Here is a 26,955-nt window from a genome sequence, read left to right on the forward strand (position 1 = left end):
TTAGAGCCTTAAAGTATTCACATGGGTAAGGGGGCTTGGAACAGCAAACTTATTGTGGGGTTTCAACAAATACCATTCTATTTTTACCACCACCATATTTGGAGATGTTCAATTATTAAAACCGCCAAAAGCAAAGCACATAATGCAGTTGTGCAGAAATTTTAAACTCTATCCTCCAAGCAGGTAGCTTGGGCAGTCATAGAATACTTCTGAATTTCAGTTATCATTTATAAAATAAATATTGAATGAGATAACCTCTTTAGTACATTCATTACTCATTTGCTTTGTGCAGTAATATAGAAGAAAATAGGGGAAACACAACATCTTGTTTTTGTAAGAGATGTTAAGTACCTCAAAAAAATTCTAGAGTTTAAAATGATGGTTGAAATATTTTGTCTTTACCATTTGTGATGCCAATTTAAAATATTAAATAACAATTTTTTAAATTATTGTTAATTCTCAGGAATGGACATTATAATTATAAATTTTGATGTGTCATAGAATGGTCTCATTTGGTCACAAATTTAACCCTGCACATAGCAAATGTTCATTAGTGCTAGAACAGAGGGGAGTATGTGAAGGCAGCCCCGTCCTACCCACACAGCATTGATATTTTTCAAAATCACACAATGATAAACTTTTACACGTCTTAAAATATTTTAAATTCTTTACATATTTCAGCATTTAAGACAGAGTTTGCAAAAAATATAAGAAAAGAACCTGGAAAGGTCTAAAGGTAAATGGCTTGAGATTCTACAGAATCAAAAGAGTATTATTCAAAGGACAATGAAAGTGCTACACACGTAGTAGTTCTAAAACAGTGAATTTAGGACAAGCGAAATTGCACCAAAGCATGGGCTAATAAACATCAAACAACGCAGTCATTGTAAGCAGAGGCTCATTTATTATTAACATGTGACCATACTAGACAAAAAGACTTTGTTCTTGTGTTAGTGCACAGTTATCAAGGAGAATTGTATAGCCTAAATTTATTTTGTTTAACTGTTCATTTAAAAAAGTAAATTAAATATTTTTCAAGTATGTTTTACAAATATAAAGCCAAAAAATAAAAAAAAATGTTAGATAAAAAGATGAGAAATTACACTCAGATAAGCAAAATAATAATTATAAAAATTGGATTTAAATTTTAGAATCACAAAATATGTAGTCAGAAAGTTCTACAGGTGTGCTGTCAAGTATGACTTTCTGTGATTTAAAAGTGTCTTTAGAGAACATGCAATCTCATTTGGCCAGTGTAACCATGCTGAACAGACAGGTAGTACTGCTACTTTACCAAGAAAAGGCTATAGCTCCACAGGCTCTTTCTCCTTTAACAAAGGACTAGTGAAGTTCTGAGTCTAGAACCATAGTCTCTACCATCTACTATATTGATCTTTTCACTGAACTACAGTGTTTTTGTTCACACCTTTCTTCATGAACATGCCATTAATTGAAAACCAAGGCGACCTCTTTGCAGTTGATCTGGGTTTCCTCTTATGATGTCTGTCAGCCAACACACTGTGAATTTCCCTGAGCTCTATCATGCCCTATAGCCTCTTCTTATTTCTCTCTTCTTTGACTCTTCTCCCAATATAAAATTACAAAATGCTCAAAGGTATTTCAGATGGACAGAAACAACCCAAACTAAAATGTAAAATATTAGTGCATAGAAATTATTATGATTTGTGTATGAGGTGTCCTCCTAAAGCTCCTACGTTAATGCAAAGAGTAAAATGATTAGATTGTGAGAATTGTAGCCTTATGCTAGTTTGAATGAACTAACTGGGTAGTAATTGTAGGCAGATGGGGCATGGCTGGAGGAGGTGGATCACTGGGCACCTTCCCTGTTGCATGTCCCCCAACTTTCTGTGCTTCCTGGCTACCATGAGGCAAGCAGCACTTCCTCCATGATGTTCTATCACATCTTGCATCCAGAGCAATGGACTCTTCCTCCCATGGAATGAACTTCTAAACTCCTGAACCAAAATAAAACTTTTCTGTTCTAAGTTGTACTTATCAGGTATTTTGGTCACAGCCATGAAAAGCTAACAGAAAATTTTGGTCTGTTTTATTTTTGTTCCATTTTTTTCCCCTACAATGGCCTACCATGGCCATTTTATTCAAGACAATCTGAAATAGTGTCTGTTACGGAGCAATTACTAAATTTTATTTAATTTTTATTAAAATATAAAATTTCCTTCAGTTCCATCTTACTTCAAAGCTGCTAACCTCTCATGACATTTCCCTTCACTTGGTACAGTCAAACATCTTGAAACTTTAGCCAAGCTTCAAATCCACCCTCTTCTGACACAATTCCCAGATAATCAATAACCTCCTAATTTGCAAAATACAATGGCCTCCTTTTAGTCTTCATCCTACTAGAACTTATTTAAAAACTGAACACCCTGTAAGTGTCCATCTCCTTGCCCCTATTTACTATTTTATCCTACTTTTATTTTCCCCACTTTGTTTTCTTTCTCCATCGTTGACTTCTTTTTTTCTTTGTCCTTTCCTTACTTAAACAGATAATGAGATTCAAGTTAGGGTCTTGGTCTTCTCCTCTCACTTCATTAGTTTCCTCTGGCTGTATCCTTTACACCATGATATAAGTTACCATATCTTTGCCATTAATACCCAAATATGACTCTGTTCTTCATCTCCTGACTGAGCAAAAAAAAAATTATCTATCTTTTCTTCTTGAACAACCCAGAAAACTTTGAACTAAGATCTTCAAAATAAGCATGTTTGGTTTTTTGTTGTCTTTTTTAGAATTCTTTCCCAAAGTTTTTTTTTTTTTTCTCATTTCCATTCCCTCCCTGGTCTTTTTCTCCTTTTCTGATTCTTAATCACTGCTGATACTTTCTATTTAAAAAAAAAAAACAATTAAAAGAAAGAGAAAATTTCTACGTATCACCAGTACCATACCTACAAACTTACTTCCATCTGTATCCATATATTACCACGTTTCTGCTGTTAATATATATGAGCTAGTTCTACTTGGAGTCCACCCCTCCTTATATCCTAGAAACCCTCCATATTTTTGAATTTACTCAGAGACAATACTCCAGAATATATCCCTCTTCTCTCTCCTGTCTCATTGATTTTTTTTTCTTTGTCCTGGGTGATCTTATCATCATACAAAATAGATTCTTAAAATATTTCCGTTTTCCAAGTGATAATCATCCTCCCTTGAGGTCCCCTCCCCATTCAACTACCTTTCCCTTTCTATACTTTACAGCAGAACTCACAAGAACTGTGAGTACTATTTCCACTTTCTCTTCTCACATTCGTGAACCCAGTTCACCCAGGATTATATTCTTCACACCCTGTGCAATGGGTATTCTTAAGGTCCCCGTGACTTCCATACCACAAAATTACTGGTTGATGCACAGTTCTTATATTTTATGAATTAATAGGAACATTTGAAGGATCGCTCCTTCCTTCTTGAGACAGCTTCAAGACTTCCTGAAATATCTATTATGACATGTTCACTTTTTATAAAATGTAAGCTCCATGAAAGTAAGAACTTTAAACTTGTACCAGTCTCTGGCCCATATTAGGAATGTACTAAATATTATCTATACCATTTATACTAATTATTCTATTTGTACTATTTATTATACCAGTTAATTAACAAATTATAGATATTCTTCATTCTTAGACCATGTAACAAACAAACGAGTATTTGTATCTCAATTTTGTTTGCCTTTAAATCTATTTTTGCCATTAATTAAAAGCATAAATCAAATCATATGGCAATAAATCTATAATAGTAATATGCTAAGAAGAAAAAAATCAAATATCTTAAATAACAATAAAAATTTAGAAAAATTAATTTTGTGGCCTATTTTTATTGTACATTTATATTAACTAATTCACATTCCTTCCCTGAGTATTTAAAAATATAGTACTTAGGAGCACTTTATAGCCTTCCTGGTCATATATTCCTGGATTTAAATTACAGTTCTGCCATCGTATGACTTTGGTCATGTGAATTCCCTGACAGAACTTCATTTTTATTATCAATGTAAATGGAATGATCATTTAAAAAGAACTGATTATTAGTGTAGTTTAGAGGATCAAATAAACTAATGTGTACAATTACTGCTATTATGCAGATGGTACGACCATTTCTTCATGAGCTCAGTGCTCATTCAAGACCTATGGGTTATTAATAAAACATTTACTGAACCGAATCTATAATCTGTCTCCTATTCACCCAAAGGAAGCATTATTTTCCTATTTGAAATATATATTAAATGGTACAAAATATCTCACAGTATCTGAAAACATATACAGGACTAGGCATATACATCAAAAGTAGTATTTTTATTGTTCTTACAGTTTAAACTTAAAGGTGGACAATGGAGATACAGGCTGTCTCCTGTGCATTTATTTTGCTATAATGTAATGTCTACCATGTGAAATTGATGAATATTAATTGATGGCAATTTTTAACTCTCTTTAAGAATCACAGTTCTATAAAAGTATTATATAATACAATCCCTGAACCATTCTTACAAAATGGAATAGAATTCCAGAGAGATAATGAAGTATAGGTGCTTTTCAGTTAGAACCAATATTCAGAAAAATACTAGGTTCATTTCTACAACAATTAAAATAATCAAACTGAAATGATCTACCAATATCAAAGAAGGCTGAGGGATGAGGCAAAATAATCTGTAGGGAGTTTTAAAGATTTTCTCGGGCCTAACACATTTCAATTTAAATTGGCAGAAAAAAAATTGATTGAAAATACAGACTGCACCTATAACTTTAAACTAATACTTATTGTAAAAGCATTTTCTCTTGCACTAAATTGATTCCTCTAGCTTTCTTCCAGTTTTTAAGGCATGGTGATCCCCACTGAGGCTTTCCATAGATAATTGATTACATCTGGAAGGACATCTAATATAAAATGCTTAAGGACATCTAATATAAAATGGTTTAGGAACAAACATATTAATATCATTTGTGATTTAATGAGGATAAAAGCCAAAGTTCCACTTAAATGTTTTCTTCATTTTACACTACGTTTTCAAAATCTGGAGGATAATAACAGTGATATCTATAAAAGATCATAGCCATTTTCAGGAACAATAACTATTCCAGCATGAAAATAAATAAATATAAATATAAATAAATATAAATAAATAAATATAAGAAAATGTAGTACAATATACAAACAACAATCAGTTCTTGGAAATTTTAAATTGTTTCAGAACATTTTTATGGGCAGTGTTGTATAATTTACCAGGGTGTAAATATTCCACTCAATATTTACTAACTGAGAGAACTTGGCAACATACTATGCCAATATGAGAAACTGAACACCTCAGTTTACTCATCTAGAAAATAAGAACAGTCCTTACCTCACTGATTGGTTGCAGGGATTAACAGTAATATGTATTGCTCTTGTCCACCTTGGAGTTACCTTTCATCCTTCCTTACATGCATGCTTCCTTTCCAATGACTCAGTTAACTCTGAACCTGGCCTCTGGTTCACATATTCACTTTATAACCTACCTTTTACTTTCCCAGCCAGCAGGTCTTCTTGTGTCCAGTCAGCTCCTCAAAACATACTATGTGCCACTACTAGTTACTGTGCCCAAAGCACTGAATGATACACTGTCTTCTTCAGACATCTGTACTCACTCTCATTGACTGTAGGAAAATGTATAAACTCCTAAACTTTTTATGTTATGCTCTTCATAGTCTGGGTCTCTCTACCTAAAAAGCTTCCAATATTCTCATTTTATGAACCCTCCATTGAAGTCAACTTTGAGTACTCATTAACTAGTAAGAGGTCATGAAATTCAAGCTTCTTTTGCCAAAACAGCTCTTTCTATTGCCGCTATTGTTCTTGCCCTTCCTTGTATCTCAACTTCCTATTAAGGAAAGCTTCTTTAACACCAGATAATAGTCAAGTCCATCAACATTATATGACTCATTTTCCACACTTCTCTGCATTGTCACTGATGCCACTGTTTTATAATAACCTGATTAGAGCCTTACATCCTTTACCTTCTGCAATCCATCTTCAAACAGCAGCCAAAGTGATATTTTTAAAAGTACAAGTCATCTCAGGTCACTGCACTGTTTAAAATCCTCTGTGGGTTGCCATACTTAGAAGCTTAGAAGGAAACACAAAAGCATCATGCATCACTCTGCCCCAGGCTAACCTGCCTCACCACTTGGGTTCTGGAATTCATCACTCTGCCTTTGCTCATTGGGTTCTTGGCAAACTCTATAGTTATCCTTTCTTGTCTAAAATTCTTACCCCATTTCTTTACATGGCTACCTTCCCTGAAAGTCCTTTCCTGATCACCTTTCCTGAAACAATCACCAACACACACACACACACACACACACACACACACACACACACTTACACTCACACTGATGCTCACATAATCACCTCTATGCATTTTGCTGCTTTGTTATCTTTAAATTTATTATTCCTGGAATTTATTCATCAATTTCTATCATGCTGACCTCCTCAGGTGCGGCGTAAACCCCATGAAATATAAATGTTCCTTTTTAAGGCTGAATCACTAATTCAGTATATGGAAATTCTCCACAAGCATTTGTCCATTTAGTAAATTAATCATTCTATTAAAAACATAATCTCTTTCCTAATCAGACTGACTATAACTTCCTCAAGAATAGTGTTATCTGAATGCTTTTAAAGTTTTTAAATCCAGTAAATGTTGCTCAAACTTGGTAAATGATCAATTATATTTTTAAATATATTAAAGACATAAAGTATAGTGATTGTTAAAAATTAAATGCAAATAGAATGCAAAATGAAACAAAATATAAAATAAAAATATTATTCTACCCATTTTATAAAATAGTTTCTTATTCAATGTACCATGAAAATCTGTTCCATTTTAGGTAAATGTTTTGCTGGCAAGGCCATCTGCACCATTATCTTGTACAAAATTTTAGCTCTATTAAAATCAAACAGAAGTATCAGGGTTTGTGAATCCAGACTGAATTGAACTCATTAACTCAGGTTCCACAAGCTATAAAAGGACTTTTTGTCAAGTGTATAATTTCTAAACCACAACATGTTTTCCACCTTTCTCCTGTCATCAGACATATTTCTCTTTGATAAAACAGATGAGAGGCACAAACCAGTCGACACCAACATTCTTAAAACTTCAGAGGGAACCAAAATGTTTTAAAAACCTCACTTCAAATTATTTGTAAAACCTAACAACAAAGTTTTTTCGGCTATTTCTTTTTTCTCCCCACTATTCAACTTCAAATACTAATGTTTACAGTAAAAAGATCTAAAAAGGGCCAGAAACAGCAGTGAGTAAGTAAAATACCTGGCACATAGCTGTCATTTGAGGAATATGTTTAAATGAACACATAAAACAATTTTGAAAGTGCTTCAGTAAAGAGCCTTACAAAATATCTGGCCCCAGAATATTATTATTTATGCATACAAAATTTAATTGGCTTGAAAAAGTGAGTGACAGAAATAAAGTGTATGATTTTTTTTCATTTATAAAATATGTAGCAAGTAAGACAAAAAGAAATACAAATTTTTCAACTGGACCCTAAATGATAGAGACAGAAAGGATTTTTTTATTGGCCTATGCTATCAAATTAATTACATCAATAATGTATAATATATCTAGATTATATTGATATATAACAGTGAGTCATATAGTTAGTTCTTTAGTGAATAATAACCAATTAAGTTCTTTAATAAATATTGAAATTGCCAATGTTATTTAAAGTAGTACTTTAACATTTCAAAATGTTTTGACAATTAGTATCATTTAGTAATAACAAGATTGGCCAATATTTTATCTTTTCAAAATAAATGAAGCATTTTGTCAATACCTGTAGCTTGATTGAAAACTGCTAACTATAAGGGGTTTCAGAGCACCAATAATACTGTGATAGTTATGTGAATAATAATTACTAGAAAACCAAATATGTTTGTTGTTAAGGTAAAGTAACTTTTGACATTTTATGATCTGTGTTAAGTCTCATCAATAGAACCACCTAAAGAAAAAGTGAGAAACTAGCTTTAGTTCTGAAAATATTTGCCAGAAGAAAATAAACAAATACAATTGTAATGTATCTCCAAGTAGGGAAACAGTTAAATAAATTCAGTGCAATTCAATATAGGCTATTTTGAAATTATTAAATGATTAGTGATTCTAAAGAATATATGGCAAAGCCGGGCGCAATGGCACAAACCTGTAATCCTAGCAGCTCGGGAGGCCGAGGTAGGAGGATAGCAAGTATAAAGCCAGCCTCAGCAACTGCTAAGCAACTCAGTGAGACCCTCTCTCTAAATAAAATACAAAAAAATAAAAAATAAAAATAGGGCTGGGGATGTGGCTCAATCATGGAGTGTCCCTGAGTTCAATCCCCAGAACTGCTCCCTGCCCCAAAAGATTGCATGGCAGTTATAGATCATGTTATCTATTAAGAGAATGAAACAGGTTATAGGTTGCATTTGTTTAGGGGGAAAAAACGCTAGAAATAAATGCATTCGATGATAACTATGGCTAGGATTTGAAGAAGATATTCCTCCAAATGTTCTTGAAAACAGTGATTTTATTTTTCAAATAGATAATATGTATATATGCTATATCTCTATGCAAAAATCTTGAATTCAAATATCTCCCTTCCCAATATACCTATGAATCTACCTTTAGCAATTTCTCCCTTGTTCATTCTTAAAAACTGTGATACCTAGAGATTCTTTCTTTTACTCCACCTATTCAGCCTGTATGGTTTTAACAATCATCTTTTATTCCTTTGACTCCCAAATCTTTCTCTCCCCACTACTAACTATTGCTAGCCTATATAATCTTACAGCAACTGAATGTTCCAGAAATTACCTGGAAAGCCTTTGTATATATAATCCTTGGTACAAAAAATGGGACAAGAATTCCTTTAATCATCCCTGGCATTCTATAAGTTTTGATATTAGTATGACTGTTTCCTGGACTGAAAGATTGAGCAGCAAACTTCACTGGTTTCTACTTTGTCCCATCATAAATAACTAGTCACCAAATAGAAGCTATTTCATTCCAGAACTCTGCTGAATTTGATGCTTCTTTTTTATCTTCACTCTGTTCATGCATTCATCTCTGGTGTTTTATTTTTTTTTTTTATTTCAAGTATCCATTCTATATACTTGGCTTATATTACCTCAATTTTTATACCGATCTAATAGAATTGACATTATTTTATAATATTATATTATTATACATATTATATTTAGTATGTAAATTAAACTGTGCTACATTATAGTATATATATTATACTATAATATATTATACTATAATATATTAGACTATTATATATATAATACATATAATATATATATACACATAAACACACATAAAATAAACAAAACTGAGCCACAAAAAGGAAAAGTAATTTGGTAGCATAGTTATTAAGTGGCAAAGATGGTAATCTTTAACAACATTATTGCAACAATCTCTATACCTCTATGTCACCCCTTAAAATTATTAATTTTTAAAAATTGCTTTGACCTCCAAGGCCCATGATTACATTCAAATTTATTAGCATCACAGAAAAAGCCCTTGAAAGTCTAGAGCAAGTCTAAGTTTTCTTATGCATTGTCACTCCACATCCCATACATTTCATTCCTGTCCAACTGAGCAGAACTCAAGATGTGCTGGTCCTTCCTTAACCTCATTGCTTTGTCCATGCCTCTGCTGTCTAGAAAGCCACCCAATCACTCTCCTGAGAAATCCTTCACAAGGCTGGAAGATTTCTTCCTCAATGAAGTTTCCCCTACCCCTACCCCAACTTGCAGAGTGACTTGTTCTGCTCTTCACATTCCTGTAACAATACATTCATCTAGTTAACACATTGTCTACTCTAAGATAACAGAATTTAATTATTGGTTAACCCATCTTCCAAAATAAATGTGTTTTTCCTCTAGAAAAGGAACTGGGTCTTGCCTTCATCTTTGTATGAAGAAATCATACAATCTCTTCTAAGATTAGTTGCACATTCACCTTGTGCTAATGCTTTAATCAGTGCTTGGCACATAGTAGACATTCAATAAATTGTAGATGAGGAAAATTACCAGAGCATCTTCTATCAGTAAATCTCCAAGGTCAAGAAGGCTTATAAAAAAACTAAAAGACCCTTAGGTATTGAAGTCTGAAAGACCCAAAGGATTGAAGGCAAAGGACCCAGTTATTGAAATGACAAGAGAGTGAAAAGCAGCAGAGACAAACCTGACCCACTTGAAAGTTTTGCCATTTCTGTAATATTAAGTAATCAAATGCAAGCTAATTTGGGTAGAATCCTTTGCAACAAAACAAAGGATTTTCTTCTTTCCCTCTTTGGGTAGCTCTTGGTTCAGCTATTGAGCAATGGAGCTACTGTGGTGAAATACCACCCTACTAAATGCTTTTAGTTTTAGCCCATTTAAGCTATTGTAAAACTCAACTTGGCAGTCACCTTGCAGCACAGTGAAAGAGCAGGATAAATGAAACTTTCCTAAGTTCTTTTTATCATCAAACAGTAGGAGAACATTATTGGCGCCCTTCATTTGTGGCTAGGTTACACGGGTTATATTTTAGGCATTTTAGGCCAAATTCCCACTGTAATGTGATATTATTGGGCCAGTCTGTCTGATTTGAGAGAATGCTGTATTATAAATGAAAGTGGTTTTGTTTCATTTCTTCAGAGTATATGTAAAACTCTTGGAAAGGTTAAAAATCTAAGCTTTACCCATATAATAAACAGAGAAAAAAATTTGCCTGTTAAAAAATAATTTAAATTACAATTAGAATTTCAAATGAATTTAATTAGTAATGATAAGACATTATGGATTTATTTCTGGAATTTTCAGAACTTTTCTTTTAAATTTCAATTCATCTAAAAATAGTGACATGTAAACATCATCACAAAAGACAAGCAAAAATGGAATTAACACCTTGTAATCAAGGAAGATAAATTCAAAGTAAAATGAGATTTGGCACTTACAAGTTATAACAGTGAATTTATTTTACTTCTCAATAGCATATTTTCTCACATATAAAATAGAATATCTAATGCACAGGTTATTTCAAATATTATGTTGACATTTATAATAGCTGGTACAAATACTTGATCATTAGATGTTATTGAAAATGAAATTAAATACACTTAAATGATGAAGTTTTATGACTGAGAGAATTGCTCAGTAGCCTTGTAATTAAAGCTAAACAATCAGATTCTTTTTAATCAATTATTTTATTTCAGTCCATTATTCTCATACCTATTTGTAGTAAAACATGATAACTTTATAAACATAGGAAGAAGAATGGATTATAAAAATAAGAGAAACTTTCTCACCATGGGTTTTCTTGGAATCACAATCTAAAAGTGAAGAAATTGAGGTTAATTGAAGTTCAAAAATCAAAATTATTAAAGCTGATGTAAAGTGAAGTAAAAAATTCATGAAGGATTTATCCAATAAACTAAAAATAGTTGTATCTGCCCTTTTATTCCAGAAGTTTAGTGTTGGTTTAGTTTGAGATGTCAACTGTCTGTGTATGTATGTGATTTTTTTTTAGGAAAAAGTATTCTGTTGAGATTTAACTCAGCTTCAGTATTTATTAACAATCAGTATTTATTTGCATACACTATGTCAAGCACTAAATGCAAAAAGATATTTTGTCCTGAAGAATGCACTCAGCAGTGGGAAAGACTGGTACATTAATGAAACAAAGAGGCAAATTCACTTGTGAGCTGTAAATTTGAGACACTCCAGAGGAACTGCACTTGGCTCACCCCAGTTGAGACAGATGTGGCAGCCTAGTTAGTTTCTTTAGAATGAACCAAATCATCCCAGTGAAGCAAGTTATAAAGAAATTCTAGGTAGTAAGAAAGGGCATCCTGTGTAGGAGGTATTAGGGAGAAGCTCTTGGAGTTACTGTTACAGATGAGATTGAAGAAGTAGTCAGAGGCTGGGTTCTAAAGTATCTGTCATTTCATGCTAATGTGCTTGACATTTGCCTAGTGAGCTCTGAAGAGACATTGACATATTTTATGTTAGAATGGGCCACATTATGGGCTTGCAATTGATCATTTGGCTGATGCTTGAAGAGAAAATTTAAGAAAATATTGTAAGTATGAAGAGCCCTAAGAGAGTTATTACAATTTCCAAATGAAAGATTACAGAAACCTCAACTGGGAAAGAAGTAAAATGATAAGGAAGATAAGAACAGACTCAAAAAAATATCCAGAGTAAGTCCACATTTTGCAATGACGAACACAAATTTACTTCTATGATGGTCCAAAGTGTTAAAATAGAAGGATGTAACTTGAGCTCAAACGTAATTATAATAGTTTTAACAAAAACTTCATTTGAACAACTATAGAGTTAAATAATAAATAAATAATAGTAAGATTTTTTTACAAGGTTGGGTTAGCCACCTTTTTTACTGTTCTTAGATTTTTTTCTGGAAGATTTTTTAAATTTACTTACCCTATGAAATTGAGAATCTGTTATTTTATCTATTTCACAAAAGTTTATATTCTGATTTTTGAGAGAAATTTGTAAACATAAACATAAATTCATTAACAGAGAAAGCAATGTTTCCTCACATTGATCTTCCTATCCAAGGACAAGATACGTCATGACTTTCGGTGTCTATGTCTTCCTAACTAATCCTCCGGAGTGTCATATGTTTTCATCATATGGATTTTGGTCCTTTGTTAACAAATTTATTTCACTAATACACAATAGGTTAGGGGAGGGAAGAATAGAACCTCATTGGAATTGACAAAGAGGAATGAAGGGAAGGGAGGTGGGGTGGGAATAGGAAAGACAGTAGAATAAATCAAACATTAACTTTTCTATGTTCATATATGAATACATGATCAGTTTAACTCCACATCATGTACAACCACAAGAATAGAAATTTATATTCCTTGTATGTATAATATATCCAAATATACTATACTGTCATGTATATCTAAAAAGAACAAATAAAAAATTATATAAAAGCAAGTTGATTTTAAGGTAGCTATTTCCTTTGTGTTGTTATTACAAATGAGGTCCATCATCTTTCTTTTAAAGATATTTTTAAGTAGGATTTCAAACATATGAAAAAATACAGAGAATTATAAATTGGATACTCGGTATCAAATACCAACCTCTGTCAAATTCTAGCATTTGACCATACTTGCTTCAGATTTTCTCTTAAAGAGAGAAAATATAAATACTGTTGAAGCCCCTGTTTACTTTTAAAGATCCCCTTCCAAGTGGATTTGTCATATAAAATTCAAAACTCACTTTTAAATTTGAAATTCAGTTAAACAATGAATAAATATCTTATATAACTAGGTCTCATGCAATATGCAATTTGAATGTATTTTTGTTTGCTAAATCTGACCTTACCCCTAAGGTCTAGAAATATCTCGAATATTTTTTTTTTGTCATTTTTAAACATTTCAAAACACTATACGTTACGTGATAATGAACATTTTAGAGCATTTGTTTGGAAGAATTCAAAATATATAAAGGGTAGAATATGTCTCATTCTGCAACTAGCTTTTTAAACTAAATGGTATATTTTGAGATTTATTTATATGGGTTACCCAAGTCATTTTCCCATTTGAAGTGCAGATTTTCACAATTACAAACAAGATTAAAATTAATATGCTTAGACATTTATTTTTATTTTTCTTACATATATGTGAAATATTTTCTTAAATGTGGTTATCAGGTTTCATTACAGAGTAGAATCACTTGATTCTATATAACATATTGAAGCCAAAGAAAAATGTCTGGAGATTTTGATCAACTGGTCTCTGGTGTGGGGTAGGTCCTAATATGATGGTAACAAACAGCCAAAGTTAAGAACAATGATTAGACTTTGTTGTGTATGTTTACAAGTGGAGTTGCTGGGTTGAAGGGTCTGTGAATCCTTTATCTTACCAGATATTGCCAGACTGGGTTTATTATGATTTGGATTTAAGATGTCCCCCCAAAAGATCATGTATTGTGAAACTCAGGAACGTTCAGGAATGACTAGATTATGGGAGCTGTGACCTAATCAGTGGATTAATCTATTTGATGGGATAATAATTTGAATGGATTATCATGGGTGGTAACTGTAGTCAGGTGGATGAGGCTGGAAGGATAATGTCAGTGGGGCATGTTCTTGGGTACTATATCTTGTCCCTGGCTCTCTCTTGCTCCCTCTGCTTTCCTACTGCCATGTTTTCCTCTTCCATGCCCTTTCACCATGATGTCCTGTCTCATATCAGACCCAGAGAAATGGAGTTGGCTGAGCATGGACTGAATCTCTGAAACTTTGAGTCCTAAGTAAACTTTTCCCTCTCAAAGTTATTCTTATCAAGTATTTTGTTCACAGTGAAGAAAAGCTGACTAACACAGGGCTCCAAAATGCTTTTATTAATTTGGAATCCCGCAAGCTATATCTACAACTCCCCACTGCTATTCTTTTTAATTTTTGCAAATTTTGTATGTATATGAATGATTAAATCTTTGTGATTTTATTTTGCTTTTCCTTGATTGGTAGTGGCATTAAGTATCATATTATGTATTTAATGATCATTGATATTTCCTTTTTTTGGATATATTTGTTCAAAAGATTTTGACTATTTATTAATAAATTCTTTCAGTTATTGATTTTTTGAATTTTATGTCCTGTTTATTGTTCTTTTGCCTGGCAAAAACCTTTTCCTAGTTCATGACTTGACTTCAAATTTGGTTCAATATTGTTCTTTGTCAAACAGAAGCTTATAATTTTTAATCTTTCATTTTATACTTTTTGCTTCTTAATATGTATTTAATAAATGCTTTCTGATTCAAGGTAAAAAGAAAAGTATCATATATTATATTTTAAAGTTTAAAATATTTCACCCTTAAAATTTCTACCTAACTTGACATTAATCATTTTTATTAACATGAAGTAAAGATTTCTAACACACCCAGCCCTGGAAAACAGGAAACCAATCTTTTCAGTGCCATTTATTGAACAGTTTATCTTTCCTACCACTTTTATGTATATCAATATAACCATATTAATAAAAGTTTCTAAGCTCTTTGTTCTGTTAAATTAGAACGGTGCATGCAGTACATATATCATATTGCCATATTAGTATAAATTTATTTCTAGTTTGGTATAAGACACAGCAGTACTACTCTTATTCTTCAAAATCACTTAAGGATTTACAGATTATCCATTAAGAATGTATAATCAATCTATAGCAGTGTAGAAAAAAGAAAAAGGATGCATGAATCATTATTGTATTATTAAAAGATTTTGAATCCAGAAGGAATCCTAGAGTGTGCAAACAAATTTTCAGTATTGGTTCTTGCATCTGTTTGATTTTTTTTCCCTTTTGATCTCTCAATATGATCTCTCAATCCAGAAAAATATTTAGCTCCTAGAGGAAGCCACACTTAGGGTGGTGTACTGTTTTTTCACTTGATGCTCAATTCCATTTGCTAAACTATGAAACTAGCTTCAGGTTCTTTTGTTTGCATATCTTTATAATTTGTCATATTTTGATATTAATGTCATGCTGGATAAGAAAATGTAAATTTTTATTTTCCTATATTTTGCAGCAATTTGAAACACTATAAAGCATCTGTTTCTTCAAGATTTGGTAAAATCTATAAGTGAATCTGTCCTTACACTGGGGATTTATTGGTATGACAAAGTTTTTTATTTTTTTCTCTTTGACAATTGCTCTGTTTTCAAGGTTCAGTTGCACTCATTTAAATGTTCCTAAACAAATATTGACTTTGTTTGGGATTTAATTTTTATTTTTATAATGTTGAACAAAATACTGCTGTGCAAGTCTGTAATATTTTCTGCTTGGTGGATATTTGCCCATATTGGATATTTGTACAATTACTGTCACTGATTAGGTTATTTATTGCATTGATTTATTAGATTTACTGTTATGTTATTTACTGTTAGATTATTTTTCTGCTTTTAAGTCACTAAATCCTCTTCTCTTTTCCTTTTTTTTTTGTTATGTTCACTTTTATTGATAAGAAGCATTTATGGCTAAGAACTTGTTTCTGTTTACTGTGATTTAACTGTATCCCATAAATTTTTGATATATAATGCTTCATAGTTATGTTCTAGGTAATTTGCATTGGACTTCATCCTTAACTCAAGAGTAATCTGAAAAAGAAACTTTATTTTAATCTGTTGTTAATATTTTATTTTTCATTTTCAGCTAGGTGTATTTTGTTGTTTTGGTTTTGTTTTTCTAAACTTATTTCATTGTGAGAGTGAATGTTTTCTGTAATATTTTTGCTTTGGGAAATATGTTAGAGATTTCTTTGTGACTACTTTTTTTTTCTGTGTGATATCCTAAGGGCTTTTAAATGCTGATTTATGATATTATTTAGATCTATATATTATTTTTAGTCTATTTGATTGCCATAGTCTCAGAGATTAATTAGACTATTCTATGTAAATTAGCATATTTTATAACCATGTTTCTATTGATTGTGTTATTTGGGTCTATATATTATGAAGGTTACATCCTCATCATTGTTTATACCTTTAACACTTTCAAGTGCACCTGACTTTCTCACACACTGATTGTGTATGTGTGTCTGTATATGTTCAGACTTATGGTCTGATTGGAAGGAAGTGGCCCTGGCTCACAGTTTTCTCTCCAGGGTTGTGTTTGCAGGAGGCCAGCCTTCCTTACCGGACCATTCTGAGATAGACAGCTGCAGGATGATCACAATTCATACATTTCTCCTCCACTTCTTCTATAATTCTCTTCCTGCCAAGGTGGCAAGCAGTGGGCTATTATCAAGACATGTACCTCCCTGCCTGTCTGTGATGACAGCTGAAGGACCAGAGAGTTTCCAGGGCCAGCTCAAGCATATTACTATGGTTTTAAATTGTATGTAGCTGGCTGTGCCTGAGATATTCTTGTCAGTATCTTCTTGTGCCCTGGTTTGGTATTTATTGAATTCAACAACATTTAATCTTAAATGGTGATTCAAAATTACAGATGTCCCTAGTTTTGTCAAAAGCATAGTTTATATATTTATTGTTGCTCTTATTTGATTTCAGGGTAGAAAAAGGGGAAATGTCTTTGCTTCTCCTTCTCTTAATTACAATTTTCTTTCCTTATATCTTTGAAAATTTATTGATGTCTTGACCTTTAACTCTAAACAAGTGAAATCAGAATCTTCAAGAGTCAGACCAAGAGATGTGTGATTTGACTAATTTTAGAAATGATTCTTCTGTGTGAGATCCAATGCTTTGGCTAAACAAACAAACAAACAAACAAGGGAGAGAGAAGGGAAAGGATATGCAAATGGTAGGAGACCTTCAATGATACAAAAAAGTATAAGAGGTTATGATGGGCAAGGGGGAGGGGGAAAAAGAGGGAGAGAATTGAACAACAGCAGAGGAGGCAGAGAGGGAAGGTGGGAGGGGAGGGGAGGGGGGATAGTAGGGGTTAGGAAAGGTAGCAGATTAAAACAGTCACTAATATGCCATTAGGTAAAAATGTGAGTATGTAACAGATGTGATTCTGCTATCTGTATTTGGGGTAGAAATGGGAGTTCAAAACCCAATGGAGTCAAATGTATGAAAGATGATTTATCAAGAGCTCTGTAATGTTTGGAACAATCAATAAAAAAAAAAACATAAATAAATAAATAAATAAATAGCGGCTTTTAATATTCAAAAGAGTCTACTATGTGTGAACTAAATGTACATTTCTAAATATCTTGTTACACGGTTTTAAGTGTCTTGCCATTTCTAAGCCCATTTCCATAAATTCTATTGTTTTTAATCTCTAAGAATTTATAAATGGCTTTAATTATTTAAAAACAAACATTCACTGAGATTTTATAAAATAAAGGTAAAGACTTGTGTTTGAATATGCGATACTCTGAGACTTATCTGTGTTAGAATATTTTGATCTACAAAATTGAACAAAATATCATTCAACAATTACATGATGGTTTAAGTGTCATTGATCCATAATATTTATCCATTTTCCTTTTGCAGTATGAACTTCTACTCTATTACAAAGTTTTGTGCCTGTAAAATGATTGCTTTACTGTTCTTCAATTATACACAATGCGTTTCCTGCTGCATTATTTGCCACTACCCTTTAAAAAAGACTCCACTTAATTCATATATTATTAAAAGATATTCTTCCTAAAAAATATCTCCAAAAGCAACTCTTCCTACTTCAAGATCTCCCAATACAGATGTTAGTTTTTTTTTTAATTTCTGAATCATCTGATAGGCCATTCATTTGTATTTTCTTAGCTTGTTTAGTGAATTACATTATATTGTGTTATCTTATAATGTGTCTATTTAACTTTTAGTGATAAATTGCCATGATATTAGAATTGTAACATGTGATCATTATTTAGCATATATCAATTTTCAGGTAAAGTCATTAATTATTTTCCCAAAGAGAAAACTTAGGCTGAATGAAATTAAGTAATATATCCAACATCACACATCTAGAAAAACACTAGCATTTGAGCCTGTCTCAGTGTAGAGGCAGTGCTTTCTAAGTCAGTGACCTCTAAACTCAGTGCCGGCCATAGTCTACTGTTCTTTGAGGGTAACTTTCACATGGCAACCCTTAGGATATTTGTTACATTGTATCCCACCACTGAACTCTTACCATAAGTTGGATCTTATATAGACTATTTTTATATAATTATAAATGTGGGACTCTCAAGTCAACATTTTGAGTGTTTCTGTTTCCTCATTATACTCTAGTATTTTAATCAGAAAATGTTCCCAGCCTAATCACTAGTTCTTCTGCCTCTCTATCCCTTTTAGTGGACTCCAATTGTTTTGTAGATCTGAATTGACAGCAATTACATAAAGCAGGCAGAAGATGATTAGCTTGGAAAGCTGAATTTTGTCAAGTTAATTACCAGTGGTACACACTGACTTTGATTCATGAATATGGCTTTTAGTAGAGCTCTTAAAGTGAGATGTTAATCAGTCAACACTAATTTTTTTTTACAGTTTAATGGAAATGTCAAAAGGAAAGTTTCAGGGAGAGCCCAGGCAAGAGGGACCCTGGTGTGCACTGAAAGAATTACCAAATATAAAAGAAGCATTCATCTTTAAGAACTGTTTTATCGCAATTTGATCATGAAATGAACACTCCTTTCTCTATCTGCCAGAGCAGCAATCAAATCAATCATCAGGGCTCTTGACAAACATGGAGATCAATTGCAAGGTTGTACTCTGTCTTTCAGATCTGAATTTCCCAAATTCCATTAAATGGAACCTTCTGACACTAGTGATAAATGTAAAAAGGCAGGATAGAGAAGAAAACGTATTCCTTTTAAAGATAAAACATTTAGAATTTATTATAAAATTTCAATTAGATTGAAAATATCCTGCAATTTCTTCCTAGATTAATGTTGAGTAAATACCATTGGGAATGAAGACTCCCAAGCAACCTTCATCCTTCATACTTCTAAGCCTGCTGCCTTTCTTTGTTCATGGTTTCAAAAATCTCTGGTACATTCTCTCAGGGAAAAAAAAGAACTCCTTACCTGAACCCTTGAGGAAGATAGCATGACTGGAAAATATAAGCTCTGCATTTTACTAAATTTTACTACTAAATATATTTTAATTTCTGAAAAAAACTTTCACTTTTGTAGCACATAAGGAATCCAAGTTTGAATGAATTATTTCAGTCATTATTTTAAGCTACTTATGACCAAATTTTTTTAAAAAATCAACAAAAAATCAATGGAATAATAAATGGAACATCACTCAGGTTTTATAAGCTCTTTGTTATTAGGCAGCATTGTATTCAAGGACCCTGTATTTTGTTTTTTGAAAACTGCAAATCAAATGTGACAGTAGCCAACAAAATATTATGACCAAATCTATTTATAGTAGTCATAACTATTCTTTCTACCCTGTCTACTACTGGTCTACTCTCTCCACTCAAAGCCCAAGTTTATACCCAAGAGCTACATTTCTTTTATAAATAGAATGGAAAATCCCCTAATTTTGGTACAGATTATCACATCCATTAGACAACTGGAAAAATAAATTGTTTAGTAAAAATAACAAATCAATTGTAAAATTTCAACTTATTAAAACATATATCAACCCTATGAGTAAGGACAAAGAATGTACAAAACCCCTCCTTCATTTATTATGTAGGCAAAAATTAGTGTTTGGTATTAAGAGGAGCCACAAAGAATGCTGTTGGATCAAGTAATTTTACATTGATGGAATAATTTGAAAGAAAAGGTTTTTATAGAACTGACTCCTGTCAACTTATCCAAACATTTGGACAAAAAATTTTGTAGGCAAATCATTAACAGTTCAGTGATTTTCTTTGCCTTTTCTTCAATAGTGGCACTAATAGGATTTCTGAGCAAATGTGTATCTCAATCTCTTTTTGCACTAAAGCCCATCACAGGCAGTGGTTTCTCATGCCCCTTTTTATACTAGAGAAGGAAATAACTTAACTCCAATACTGCAATGCAGTTTTCCTGGCAGCACAGTGTACAGAATCATTTGAAATCTCCAAGGAATCCATTGTAGAAATTTGAGAATTTTAGATAATAAATTAGTAAAATATGAGGTAATTTCATAGACCACTATACTATTCTGAATTAAAATATCATGTTTCTATTCTATTTTAAACTTTTGGAAAGCAATGGTCTCTTGATCATCTATATCTCAATCTTTGGGTTTTGCTTATTCCTCCTATCAAGTTATGTTCATGAAATTTAATTAGACAATTTCAATGACAGTTTGAGAGTTGACCTCACATATCACAGCAACATCTTATCAGATATGAATACATGAGGGGAAAATACTTGCCTAAATCAAGCATGATGGGCTTAAAACTGCTTTAACCCTTCCTTATGGTGAAGTAAATAATTTAAGGAGCAATTTCCCTACCTAGCTCTTTTATAGTATAAATAGTTATTTCAGCCACTAATTCAAAATTATTCACTTTTTTCTGCACCAAGAATACAATAATTACATAAACCAAATGCCTGTTCCCTGACAGTTTGTAGTTTTGTGAGAGGTTTCAAAGTAATACATGCATGTTATGTGCTCCTGTAATTTCTCTACTATAATTTAACTAGAAAAGTTAGTCACTTCTAGTTTCCTCTCTTAGAGATAACCAGTTAAAATGCTACCGTATGTAAGTATGAGTTTGTGTGTATTTATCAGGTTGGACCATATGAAGTTACTATCTTTATAGATGAGAAATGGTTAATAGCAGTAATTTCATACAGTTCAACTTAATCAACACATCCTTTTTTAAATTAAACTCAATTTTACACAGTTGAATGAATGATTTTTAGTATTACCTATAAGCAGTGCCAACAAACAGTGCTAATTGTAAGTTCAGTGACAACTTTCATTCTTTCCCTAAGAAAAATTCCTGTAAGCAAAATATCTAATTTTTTAAAAAAATTTTAAACTTATTTTAAAATTAAGTGGAGGACTTGACTCAAATTGTTTCCATTTCAGTCTGACTTATGGTGTTTTGAACCTAAATGGCTGTGTTAACTATTTCCCCCAAGTTTTTAAATTAAGTATAACATAAATTTCAGTCGCTTAATTTTTACTATAAATCTTTTACTTCATTCACATGTTTGAACTTATTTGAACATAGAAATTTCACATTCAATATCTGCTCAATCATTCCCAACATAAGATACTGCTTTTCTCTTTGTTATTCTGTAACTCTTGTCAAGGATTGGCTTTTTATTATTGATCTTGTCAAAGAAGAAATACTGAATTAACAATGAAATTTTCCCTTTTTTTTCTAATTTTTGAATTACAGCTTTTGCTTTTGCTGAAGTTTTTCTTTATGCTCCTTAAACATATTCTTAGCACTTTTTTTTTATTTTTTTTGCTGTATTTAATACTTGGTTCATTTCATTATGAAAAATAATTTTCTTCTGAGTACAGCTCAGGACTATTGCTTACTTTTATATGTACTTTTTTCTCTGTTATTTTATAAGTATGATATAATAGTAGAATTGAATTTATACTTTTCTAAGAGCCAACTAAGAGAATCATATATCTCAAATGTGAAATTAACTGGTTTGGCAAACACTGTTCAAAGCCATTGTAAATCCCCTTCTCACTATTCTTGGTCCCTTCAGGAGGAGGATGCTAGAATTCTCAAGTCTTCATGGCTTGGGTATAGTTCTAACCAATAAAATGTGAACAGAAGTCCTGGGGTGCTACTGCAGGGAAAGACTGCTAAGACTTGTGAAAGAACTCTTAAGAAAGCTTACTGTTCCTACTGGTGACTTGTCTCATTGGTCCTCTGCTCTTTCCCTCTTCCTGCAGAGAGTGTGGTCATTTTCCCAGGGTTTAGCAGTTGGCTTCAACAAGAAGCTGAAACCACATACTTAGGAAACAATGGAAGGGAGGGATAAGAATGTCCTTGAGTGGATGCACTGGTCTCAACTGTCTGACTCAGAACTTCTTGTTTCATTGAGAAAATAAACCCTTTTCTTTTTAAACCACTCTCATTAGGCTTTTCTTTTCTTGAAGCTAAACTGAATCTTAGCTGCAAGTGTGGCTGGCATAAAGGACAGTACCCCAACCAGATCTCCCTTTATTGCTCAGTGCATATATCTAAGCTACCATAGGTCACCGCTGTACCTTTCTCCAGGCAATTGGGCATGGTGCCCTCAGGCAGTGGCTTGGTGATAAAACAGTACAAAAGCCTGGACTCCCCTTCCTAAAGGTGGGACACCTTCTGGGTCTTTTTATATATCACAGTTTCTACTGGGAGAAACTGAGGCTAGACTTCAAGTCCCCCCCCCCCCCACACACACACACTCTATTCTTTCATTTTCTGGGTTTTGTTTTGTATTCCCTGTGTGAATCACTTACTTCTAGGGAACCCTGTTTAATTCAATGGGTATTTTATGTCTTTTTAAAAATAAATTCCTAGTTTTACTCTATTATGGTAAAAATGAATATAGATAGCATCAGTAGTGTTTGCTTCATGGAATTTTTAAGTTCTCCATGGCTTAATAAGAATAGATTTTGTATGGATACACAAATATTTCAAAATAAGGTTATTTTCTCTAAACTTTCAAGTTTGATACATAAGTTAATATTACTTCTGTCACTTAAATGCAGTATGTTGGTATTTATTTATCATTTGATTTTCCTTATGTTTTTTATTAATTAAAATTGCATATTTATTTCCTGACTCATCAATCACATCTGTTTTTTTAACTGTGATGTAAAATTGCTTGTGATTTATAAACATTAATCCTTCTGATATTTTTTCCATCTTGTTTAAGCTTTTATGTCATGGTAAATGACTGCTAAACTTTCTCTTGTAAATAGCAAGTATTGAGATTTTATTCCTTTGCCCCAATATTGGAGCCTTTCTTCTTCTTTCTTTTGTAAACTTTCATTTTGGCAGAGATGTTAGCCATCACATTTATTATGTTATGTCATAAATTTCCTCATAAATATTTATGTTCCCTTTTATTGTTAGGAGTTTTTTTTTGTTGGTTTATATGGCTCTTTTAACCCATTTTTATTTATTATTCTGTTTATTGATTCTGAAAGTAAACATTCTTTTTGCTCCAATAAAGTATTTATTTTCAAAATGAATAATGTCTTCCTTGGTATTATCAACATGAAAATAAGATTGTCTATTGACTTGCCTCTTTTACCAAGTTTCTTCAGAAATACTGATATTTGAGAGCCAAAACATGATTTGGAATTAACATTTCTTATTTTCCAAATATTTTGATATTTGTGCTGTTTTATAACCATATTAACACTAAAGAATTGTTAATGTCCTAATTCTGAAGTTGGTTAAACATTTTCCTGTAAGATTTTGATGCCCTCTTCCCCTTTGTCTAAAAACTCATAAAGAGCTTTTGTCCTTGAAACATAAGATATTTTACCATATCCAATTCATTGACTTCTTCTAATTTGTTATTCCATACTTTGCTTACCAATTTAATTTGCTGACTCAAGACTTCCCTGAACCTATGAAAATTTTTCTTTGACTATTTTAAATTACTGCCTCTCCTCTGTTTGCTCTGATCTTTTCTTGGATACTTATTAAATACCTATTAGTTCTCCATGTGTCCAAGAAAAATTGTATTAAACATATTTAAATGAGCAAGGAAGACTTTATTCAGGATTACTGCAATAAAGGAAAAGAGATCAAGTTAAAGTCCACTGAATTAAAAAAATAGAAGAGTTTTTAAAGTAGGGTAAGCTAGTGGAAAATTACTGAAGGATATTAGGGGGACTTTGTTACATGTGGTTAGGTCTTTGTTTGCTAATTGGCATTTGTTGAAGTAGGGCTTCCATTCTCCCACAAAACTGAAAGAGCTACCATCTTCCTTGATGACCATATTTTGAATGAATGGCTCCCATGTCTTGGGAAAGATACTCCTAGATTATAAACCTGCAAAATACGCTGGGACAAATTTGATGTATATCTCAAGGGGGAAGAGACAGAATTTACAACTATAAGTTTTTAAAGTAAATCCTCTAAGAAAAGGGAGCTCAGGGGTCCAGACTTAGGAAGAAGTCAATCTAAAGAAGATTGAAACTTCAGGCTGTCTTGGTCACTTGTCACTTTCTCATTTTAGTCTCTTTATACATTTCCTGAGTTCCAGGGGAATTTTCTGAGCTTCCCATCTATATTACTGATGTGGTAAATTTCCATCAGTTGTCTCTGTTTTCATTCAGATTTTAAATTTGGTAATTTTGTTTTTCACCCATGAAATCTCTTTTGTTTCAGATCATTTTCTCATCCTGATTTATACTCTACCTTAATTGAACAGGTTTGTTCTTGATTTTGTGCCAACCTAACATATTCTAAAGATCTTTATCATGTATTGTATAACCAATGCTTAAGAATAAACTTTTTTAATATCATATTTTTGAGTAAAAATAAATGATCTTTTCTTTTCCTCATGACAGAAGATAGTCTGTGCATTTTCAATAGAGTGTTAAGATGGGTTCTGCCAAAAAAACTGGTGTCTTTCCAAATCTTTCTAGTACAATGAAAAGAGAAGGGAATAGTTTTCATTTATTTTGCTGTCATTTTGCTAAGCAGGAGATCCAGAAGCCTGGGTGGAGATGGAGAGAAATTAAGCCAAGCTGGAAGGAATCAGGACAGAGTGTGTCAGTCTATGTTAAAGATGAGTTTTCTTTTTCTCTGTTTTTGAAGAAGCCTGCAGTTGGCTCGGCCAAGCTTCTATTTTATGCCTGAAAGATCTCTTATAGAAATCTAGGGATTGTAGTGGTACCCTCTGTTTTTTACCCCCAAAATGTCAAGATCTGCCTACTTATTGATTCTTTTCTTTTTCAGTCTTAGGGAGCAAACCCAGGTCCTTGCACATGCTAGAAGAGAAGTGTACCACCAAGATACTCCACATCCCCAGCTCTACACAAGTTTTTAGTGGGGGATGATTAGCAAATTTCTGCTAGTTACTGGAGCCAACTTATTTCTGAGGCAAGCAAAGTGGGCATAATGCGTAGGGTATGTGTTACTTTTAGAGTTCTCAAAAAGTCTTAATTTGTTTTAAAGCTAGAAAAATGATTAAATCTAACAACAAATATGCAATAACAAATAATGCTTGAATTGTACTCATATTTACACAAGAAAGGTTATAATTTATAATTTTGTTTAATGGAGGAAGAGGCCTGTGACAGTAGAGGTGTGTAGTCTTCCTGAAAATCATGATGTGACCCTGCAAGCCTTTCTTCCACATCCATGTCAGATGAGCCACTTTAAAACATATAGAGATTCCTGATCACAGTGGTAGTTGTCAACCTAGTAAGACTTCACTATATCTGGCAGAAATATGTCAGAATTTTTAAATGGAATATCACCTGTTACCATATTTCTCTTTTTGTTTATAGTCAGTTGCTTACTACAGTAAGATACATATAGGTAAAGGGGTCAAACACCATTAATAACACAAATGTTTAAAACAAAGCATTTTAAAAAACAAATCTGATAACAAGAATATTTCCCCCAAAGTTCAAAAAAGCACTCAAACAATATATGTTTAGTCATATTCCATTCACTTGCAATTTCCTCTACTTTCCAGGAAAAAAATCTAGAATTTAAAGCTAGAAGTTTCCTATGACTCAGCTAAGCAGCTTCCACAATAGTAAATGTGAAGGACTAAGGCAGCTGAGAGTGGCTTTTTTATTGGACAACTGGTGTAATTATTGGAGATAAAATCTTAAAAATTATAGAACAATTTAGTGTGTCAAAGGAAAATCTAATATGCAATGAAAATAACTCTTGAATAGCTAAGAATTAATAATGTATAATTTCATAGCCTAATAATATCATCAGCTGGGCCTGGATCAGAATGGCTTCACAACAAGCAGCATTTACTATATACTTCCTACATGCCAGGCACCCTCCAGTCATTATTATCCAATGTAAACCTCTATATAGTAGCTAATCTTTTCAACAGTTTGCAACGAATAAAGCAGTTTTAGTGATTTTAGAAAATTTTCTAAAATCATACCTAGTAATAGCAGTAACAAAAGCCAACTAAATTCTACTTTGCCATAAACTCATTATTATGCTCTATTGTCAGAATAACTTTTTTTTTTCATGGAAAATACACTTGCTAGAGGGCTTCAGTGCATGTCAGAAGACTCCTTATTGGCTGTGGTTTCATTTTATTTATAAATTCAAAGGTGCTCAGAAAACAGGAAGCAAGTTCTATCATTCTCTAAAACTATACTAGTAGACTTATTAAAAATCTACAACTGCTTTTCTCTTATACTAAAAAATTCACTTTATCAATATTACCTATAAAATGCATAGTTTCACATTGTGTGTGTGTGTGTGTGTGTGTGTGCACACGCACGCGCCAAAAGATATTCAGTCACTTTGCTTGACTTTGTGATTGAGGGCAGTGTTTTCTGTCACATACCTCAGTAA

This window comes from Urocitellus parryii, chromosome 5 (assembly GCF_045843805.1).
Source record: "Urocitellus parryii isolate mUroPar1 chromosome 5, mUroPar1.hap1, whole genome shotgun sequence".
Lineage (NCBI taxonomy): Eukaryota > Metazoa > Chordata > Mammalia > Rodentia > Sciuridae > Urocitellus > Urocitellus parryii.